Source organism: Humulus lupulus, chromosome 8 (assembly GCF_963169125.1).
Source record: "Humulus lupulus chromosome 8, drHumLupu1.1, whole genome shotgun sequence".
Taxonomy (NCBI): domain Eukaryota; kingdom Viridiplantae; phylum Streptophyta; class Magnoliopsida; order Rosales; family Cannabaceae; genus Humulus; species Humulus lupulus.
Window position 1 is genome coordinate 41,504,270 of NC_084800.1, and position 7,788 is coordinate 41,512,057.

Consider the following 7,788-nt stretch of genomic DNA (forward strand, 5'->3'; position numbering starts at 1 on the left):
AAAAAGTTTCGGACTCCATAGATTCCAACAAACACCAAAAATGAAATCCAGCAACTTCTAACCCGATCCTTGGTTGGGTTTTGCTCGCATGAAAGTGTTGAGTACGATGGTGGTGGTGGCTCGACTCACAACGACCCAAGGGGGTCGGAAACTTTGGGAAAACCCAAAACCGAAGGCTCCGTTGTCTGTCTTAGGTGGCGCGTGAAGGCTCGAACTCCCGAGAGTCGAAGCTTCACTGGCCTCCGAAGCTCCCTGGCCAGCGGGTGTTGCTGGTGGCGGCGGTCGGGCTCGGAAAAGTTTCAAGCGAGAGAGGGGAGAGAGAAAGAAAAGGGGGCTGAGTGTGGGTTTTTTTTTTTAATTTAGTTATTTATAAAACTTTAATTTATTTTTAGGACATGCATCAGTTTTTAGTGAGTCCTAAAAGAAATTCTTTAAGGACTCTTAACGCGAGTCCTAAAATGTCCAGGAGATTTGAGGGAATTTGTGATTTTTTTAAATTCAAACTTTTAGGACACACATAAGTTTTTAGTACTCTCAAGGAGTGTCCTAAAAAGATTCTTTGCAAGTCCTAAAAAGTCCAAGAGGTGTTTGTTAAAAAAAAATTCAAACTTTTTTAGGACACACTTAGTTTTTAGGACTCACTCTGTGAGCCCTAAAAGAAATTCTTTAAGGGCTCACAACGCGAGTCCTAAAAAGTTCAAGAGCTGTTTTTAGGACTCGCGTCTAGGTGAGTGTCATAAAAAAGTGTCCTAAAATGGTGTATTTGTAGTAATGCGTCCTTGACTTATAAGTCAAGCCTTTTTCAGTCAGATAATGCAAACAAGCATACATCATTCAATAATTATCCAGATACAGAGCATTCAAGCATACTTAATCAAGCAATCATAAGCATAATCATAATCATGCTCATTCACAGGGGCCCGAGCCCTAATAATATCTACATTTAACAATCAGGCCAAGCCTAATCACATATATAACGTATTGGGTGTAGTTTTATTATCTCTGGTCCAAGCATAAGTTAATTAACAACAACCCCCGAGCACGATCCCATCCTGAGCCCTAGCAGTACCCTAGCCACAACCATAATAAGCGATATCCATCAATATCAAATAAATAAAGACTTCCAGACCGATTCCAATTCTCTGAGACTTAGAATTCTTCTAAACCGGGTAGTAGAATCATTCGCGAGCCCTGAGGTTTGAGTTCCCGCCACCCAAAACCAAGTTTGGCCAATACCATCAATTTGAGCCACGACACCCCTCACTAAGCGCCGCAACTCTCAACAAGTAGAGAGCCCGTGCCCAAAATCACTAGACACACGTCGTGGCGCCAAGGTGGTTTGAGGCACCTCCCCTGCTCTCTGAGATCATTAGGGCCACAACGCCCCAAGAACAAGGCTGCGACACCCCCAAGAACTCAGAAAACTACGATTTTCAGAAATCACAAGTCTCCCAAATCCACCCTAAACACACATATTTAACCTAATTCAACCCCAAAAGTGGACACAGCAGCTCAAACAAACAGTAAACAACCTTAAAAACACATCAAAACTCAATTAAAAACCCATAATTCAACCCTTGAGTTTAAGAACTCAAGCACACCCTAAAGCTCCACAAACTCATAATTTAAAAGGTGAAGAACATTACCTCAATTGATAAGAATGACCCTACGCTGTTGTTAACCAATTCCTAGCACCAAACTTCAAGCTTCCAAGCCTTAAATTCCACTAGCTTCCTCAAAACCACCCAAGGTTCAAGAGAGAATGAGAGAGAACGTGAGGGAGAGAGTGTGAGATGAGTGTTGATTTCTCCTTTGTTTCCTACCTCTGAAGGAACTCAGTGACTAAGTCACTGCTAGAAAGGAAAGGACTAAAATGCCCATTGCCCACTAATGTACTATTCAATGCCCTCAAGGGCAAATTGGTCTTTTTCCACATTTCCCGCAATCTCAATTAACGCCTCATAATTTCCTCGTTAATTCCAATTTCCTCAATAATAAATTATCCTACTAGAAACAAAAGAGTGTGCAGCACCATAATCAATCAAAACAGAATAAGAGGTTCCAACACTAGAAAGCTGACATGTCACTACTGAGGGACTAGCCTCAGCCTCTGCCTGTGTCAATGCGAACACTCGAGCTGGAGTCGAGTTGTCTGCCTTCCTTGGTTCTTCCTTTCTTGCTCTCAGGAAATCTTTCTTCAAATGACCCACTATCACGCACATGAAGCCGACATACGCCCAACACTCTCCTTCATGGCGCCTCCTACATCTGGCGCACTCTGGGTAAGTCCTCCAGCCCTCATTGCTGCCCTAGCAGCCTATCTATATTCCATATGGCCTCTTGTTGGGGCCTAGAGCTGAAAAGGCATCCGGAGCCTTCCTTTTCTGGTCACTAGGGCCTCCGCCCCTACCATCACCCATAAATGGAGGTCTTGTCCTCCTAGTGTCTCTCCTGGTCGCGTTCTCGCACCAGATTTTGTTCTCTGCGCCCTCTGCAGTAAGGGCTTTCTCCACCACCTGTGCATAAGTTGCCACCTTAGGCACGGTGGTAATGCGATCATCCCGAGCTATTATAGGTTGTAGCCCCTAAAGAAACCTTTCCTTTCTTTTCCCATCAGTGGGCACCAAGTCTACAACAAACTTGGCTACTCTGTCAAATCTCAATGCATACTCTGTCACTGACATGTCTCCCTATAGCAGCTTACTAAATTCCTCTACCTTGGCAGCCCTAACTGCATCATTATAGTACTTTTCATTGAATACCGTTCTAAACTCCTCCCAATCCATGGTATTCACGTTCCTGGTCTGGGATATCACTTCCCACCAAATTCGGGCATCCTCCCGAAACATGTATGTGGCACAGGCACCCCTCTCATTAATAACTACCCTCATGAAATCCAGGATAGTAGTAACCATACTCATCTACTGTTTGGCCTTGGCCGGATCTGCACTGCCCTAAAAAACTGGAGGGTGCTGCTTTCTCAACCTTTCATAGAGAGGTTCCCATCTGTTCCCAGTCGCTAACGGTTGTACTACTACCGGCACCAACACAGGTGGCACCTCTGGCTGAATGTTCCTTGTAGGAACTTATTGCTGTCTCAGGAGGCGGATCTCTTCTTCCTGCTTTGTAACTTGGCTGGCATATCAGCAAGCACTTGCTACCAATTCTTAGGAGCTAACGGAGGGGCCTAACCCTGATTATCATTCTTGGCCTATATTCCTTGGCCGACTTGCAGATTTGATTGCCCTGGAAGCATACTTCCAAGCTTATACATTGCTCCAATAATCAATTCGGCCAGTTAGGTAGTAATAACAATACCTCTTGCCGCCCAAAGGTCAAAGACCTAATAAACAAGCATTCACACTCAACAATCATGCTAATAAGCATGTCGATTCATATTCATACCCAAACATGGTGCTAATAAGCACTTCCTAATATGTATAAGCAAATAACGATGCTAATAAGCATTTTTTGGCATTTATAGACAAATAGCGATGCTAATAAGCATTTCTTTAACACTTACCAGTATTAACAGTGTTAATAAGCATTTTCCTGGCCTACATATACATATAACAGCGCTAATAAGCATTTCTTTAACATTCACAAGCAATATTAGTGCTAATAAGCATGTCTTTATCAATCATTAAACAATCAAGGGTCAGGCCCTATCAAAATATCTCATGCTCCCTAATAAGGCAGGAAAATAAGGAATTTATATCCTATTTAAGCAGTTAAACACACAACCACATATATAGTTACAAAACCCTGAGTCACGCTCGTCTTTAGTAGCGAGTGTACATGCCCAGTCAGTCTTCAAGAACTCTTAAACTTGGCATGCTCTAATACTAAGTTATAACGCCCTGGATAGCTAAGAGCGTTACACTAAGTGTTTTAAATAGTGTTAGACTCTCTAAACAACTCTCTTGGCCATAAATGTGTATCTAAACGTGATTAATGGTTTAGGGTTAAAAAATTTGGTCAAAAGGAATAAAAATTTCATCAAAAATTTTACGTTCATACATGGGATCCCAAAATAATGTTTAAGAGGCTAATTACAATTCAAAAGTTACAACCAGCCGACCTAAGCGGAAAAATAGGGTTTGACCCTAGTTCCTTTGAGAAACCCCAGTCGTGGTGGTCGAGCAATTGTATATGTACACGTCGTCACTGAAGCTCTCCAACTCATGGCTGATCCAGCTTCCCTTTCCCCTTACCTGCACCACAAAGCACCCATGAGTCGAGGCTCAACAAGAAAACTTAAACATACTCATAAGCAGTTAATAACAATTACAGAATCATAATAAGCATGCCTAGCAATAATAACCCTACTCATGCATGCATTCTATTCAGATAAGTTACTACAGTGTCACACCAGGGCCCGTTGCCCTAAATACGTGACCATAGAGTCACCTCGGAGCCGCTGCCCTAAATAAATGACTAATAAGTCTTACCGGGGCATGTTTCCCTAGAATATGGGACTATAGAGTCACCCCAAGGCCCACTGCCCCATTCTTTGCATAACCAGCCTTAGAACTGGCCTATAACGCCCGACTAAGTGAGTTTAAAACGTGCATTTAACTCGCTAACTGAGGTTTTAAGACAAAGGTGTAATTAAACCATAAACAGAGTCATAAACTTTGAAAGTAATTCCATTTATTGAACATCATAAAGCGTTCAACATTTGGGATCCCAAAATATTGTTTAGAAATATTTACAACTCAAAAATATAACTAAAGTCGGCTAAATGACAAAATTGGGGTTTAATACAACCATCTCCCATAATACCCCTGGTCATGGCAGCCAGGTAGGCCAAACATGTACGCGCCGCTTCACGCTCCCCGTACTCATGGCTGGTCGACTTTCCCCTTGCCCTTACCTGCACCATAGAGCACCCGTGAGCCGAAGCCCAGCAAGAAAACTCTCACAAGCACATAACATATGCATATTTAACGTTCAACATATAATCAAGCCACCATCAGGCTAAGCACATACGGCCATGCTGTCCCAGGCGCTTTATCAGGCCCTTGGTTCGCGGTCCACACTGTGAGGATATCCCAGGTATCCTTTAGGGTCTCGCCCTGGCAACTCGCACTTTGCGTGCTAAACGCTGCTCCCAGCCCCTTGCTGTTCTCGGCCTTGCCGCTCTCAGCCTTCGCCACTCTCGACCTTCGTCGTTCCCAGCCCTCGCCATTCTCGGCTCTTGCCGTTCATTCACATATAAGCACACATAGCATAATTAAGCAGATACTTAAACATGTATAAACTCAATCAAAGGGATACGCCCTGCAGCACAATCATATAGGGTCGAGCCCTACAACACAATCATATGGGGTCGTGCCCTGCAACACAAGCTCTACGAGAACAGCAGTTTTCTTACCTGTGTCCGAAGCTAACCGAGCACCGCGATCACGAGCACAATCCTCTAACCCGAGCCTTGAAGAGAGATCCTACTCACAACGTAAGAATAATAATCAACCAACACTTTCTAATCCATTAAATAGATTCAAGACATAATTCTAACCTCCGGGACCTTGGTTTCTACTAAACTGGGCAGTAGAAACCTTCCCAAGCCTTAGCGTTCAAGTTCCCGAGCTAAAAACCCTCATTTTGCCAAAAACCCACTTTTGGGCTGCGACCCAACCTCCCTTAAGCGCCACGCCGCACCCCAAAACAGAGGCAAAATTGCCTCACATCTGACAGCCTAGGGCCGCGACGCCCAAACCTTGCACCGCGGCACCTGGGAAATTTCTCGAAGCCCCACTAGCCTATAAACTCAAGCGGGATGCGGCGCTGATGAACAGGGCCGCGGCTCAACCCCGATACCCAGAAATTCCATGCAATTTTACATGCTAACTCCCTTGGAAATCTTCCCAAACGCACCCCAACAACAGATTTGAGTCCCATAGTCATCCTAATACACTTTAAGCAGCACATAAGCCCAGAGAAACCAACCAAAATCCTACTATAACTCAAGTTCAATTATCTAAGCTTTAACCCCTCAAACTTCAGCAAAATAGAGGAAAATTAGATAGAATTCAAGCTTAGATCCTTACCTCAAGAATGGTTTCGACCCTCAGCTATTTATAATCTACTCCAAGCTTTGATTTCCCCAACTCTCATCTTAAATTCAAAGCTTTCTCCTCCAAAAATCCCAAAAACCTTCCAAGCCTCAAGAGAGTGAGAGAGAGAGAGAGTTACACGTGGGAGAGAAGGAGAGTTCCTTCTGATTTTTACTTCTTTCTTTCCCTTCCAGAATATGCCTAGAAACTAAGGATAACCCCAACTGCCTAACATAAGCCTCTCCTTTAACGAAAATGACCAAAATAACCATTTAACTTGTCCTTAATCCTTTAGTGACCCAAGGGTACTTCAGTCATTTTCCATACCCCGCTAAGTCCCCAAGTAGTCTTATAAATCCTTATTAATCCCGACATATCCAAATCATTACTAATTTACTACCCGCTACTCAATAATTCCCGAACACATTTTACATTCCCAAAATACCCATAGGCTCCTCCCGAGCCGGGTATTTGATCCCGTCGTGACTTTCTAGCTAATCGGCTCCCTAGGACCGTCTCGGATCATGCATCTCAAATACATCACCACTTACACGTGGTATAAATCACAATAATCACAAATATTGCATTTATGACCTCAACGGGCTAAAATTCAAACATGCCCCTAATAACCAAATGGGGCCCACATGCATATTTAATTCACCTAAACATGCATTTCTATTCACATATTTATCAAATTCACACTTAAATACAATAAATCACTTATTGCCTTCCAGGCACACTAATCAAAGCCCCAAGCCTTATTAGCGAATTTGGGACGCTACAACTATCCCCTCCTTACAGAAATTTTGTCCTCGAAATTACCTGAACAACTCAGGATACCGCTCCCGCATCTCCGATTCAAGTTCCCATGTCGTCTCCTCAACTTTGTTGTTCCTCCACAACACTTTCACTAAGGAGATGGTCTTGTTCTGCAAGACCTTATCCTTTCGGTCGAGTATCTGAACCGACTTCTCCTCATATGATAAACCCTGGTCCAGCTCCAGATTCCCATAACTCAAAACATGCGTCGAATCTGATATATACTTCCATAGCATAGACACGTGACTCTTGCATCTCAAGTCCGAGTAACTCTTCTGGAGGCGAGCATTCGAGCTCTAATCTTGTCAATCGCCTCATTGGTCCTCTAAACCATCTCAAGGCCCAGATATCTCATCTCACCCGCCTTATCCCAATGGATAGGTGATATGCACTTCCTCCCATAAAGCATCCCAAACGGAGCCACTCTGATAGTCGCCTGATAACTGTTGTTGTACAAGAACTCAATCAAGGGGAGATACTTGCTCCAAGATCCCCTGAAATCTAGCACACAGGCTCATAGCATGTTCTCTAGTATCTGAATCGTCCTCTCAAATTGTCCATCTGTCTGAGGATGATTAGCAGTACTAAACCGTAACTGCATTCCCATAGCCTTTTGCAGACTCTCCCAAAACTTGGAGGTGAAGGTGGGGTCCCTGTAGGATACTATCGACCTCGAAGCCCCATGAAGTCGAACAATTTCTTTCACATATAACTCAGCATACTGCTCCACGGTATAAGTCATCCTAACAGGTAAAAAGTGGGCGGACTTGGTATATCTATCCACAATCACCCACACCGAGTCATGCTGTCCCACGGTCTTCGGCAAGCCAACCACAAAGTCCATGGTGATATCTTCCAACTTCCACTCTGGAATCCCTAAAGGCTACAGCAACCCTGCTGGCCTTTGATG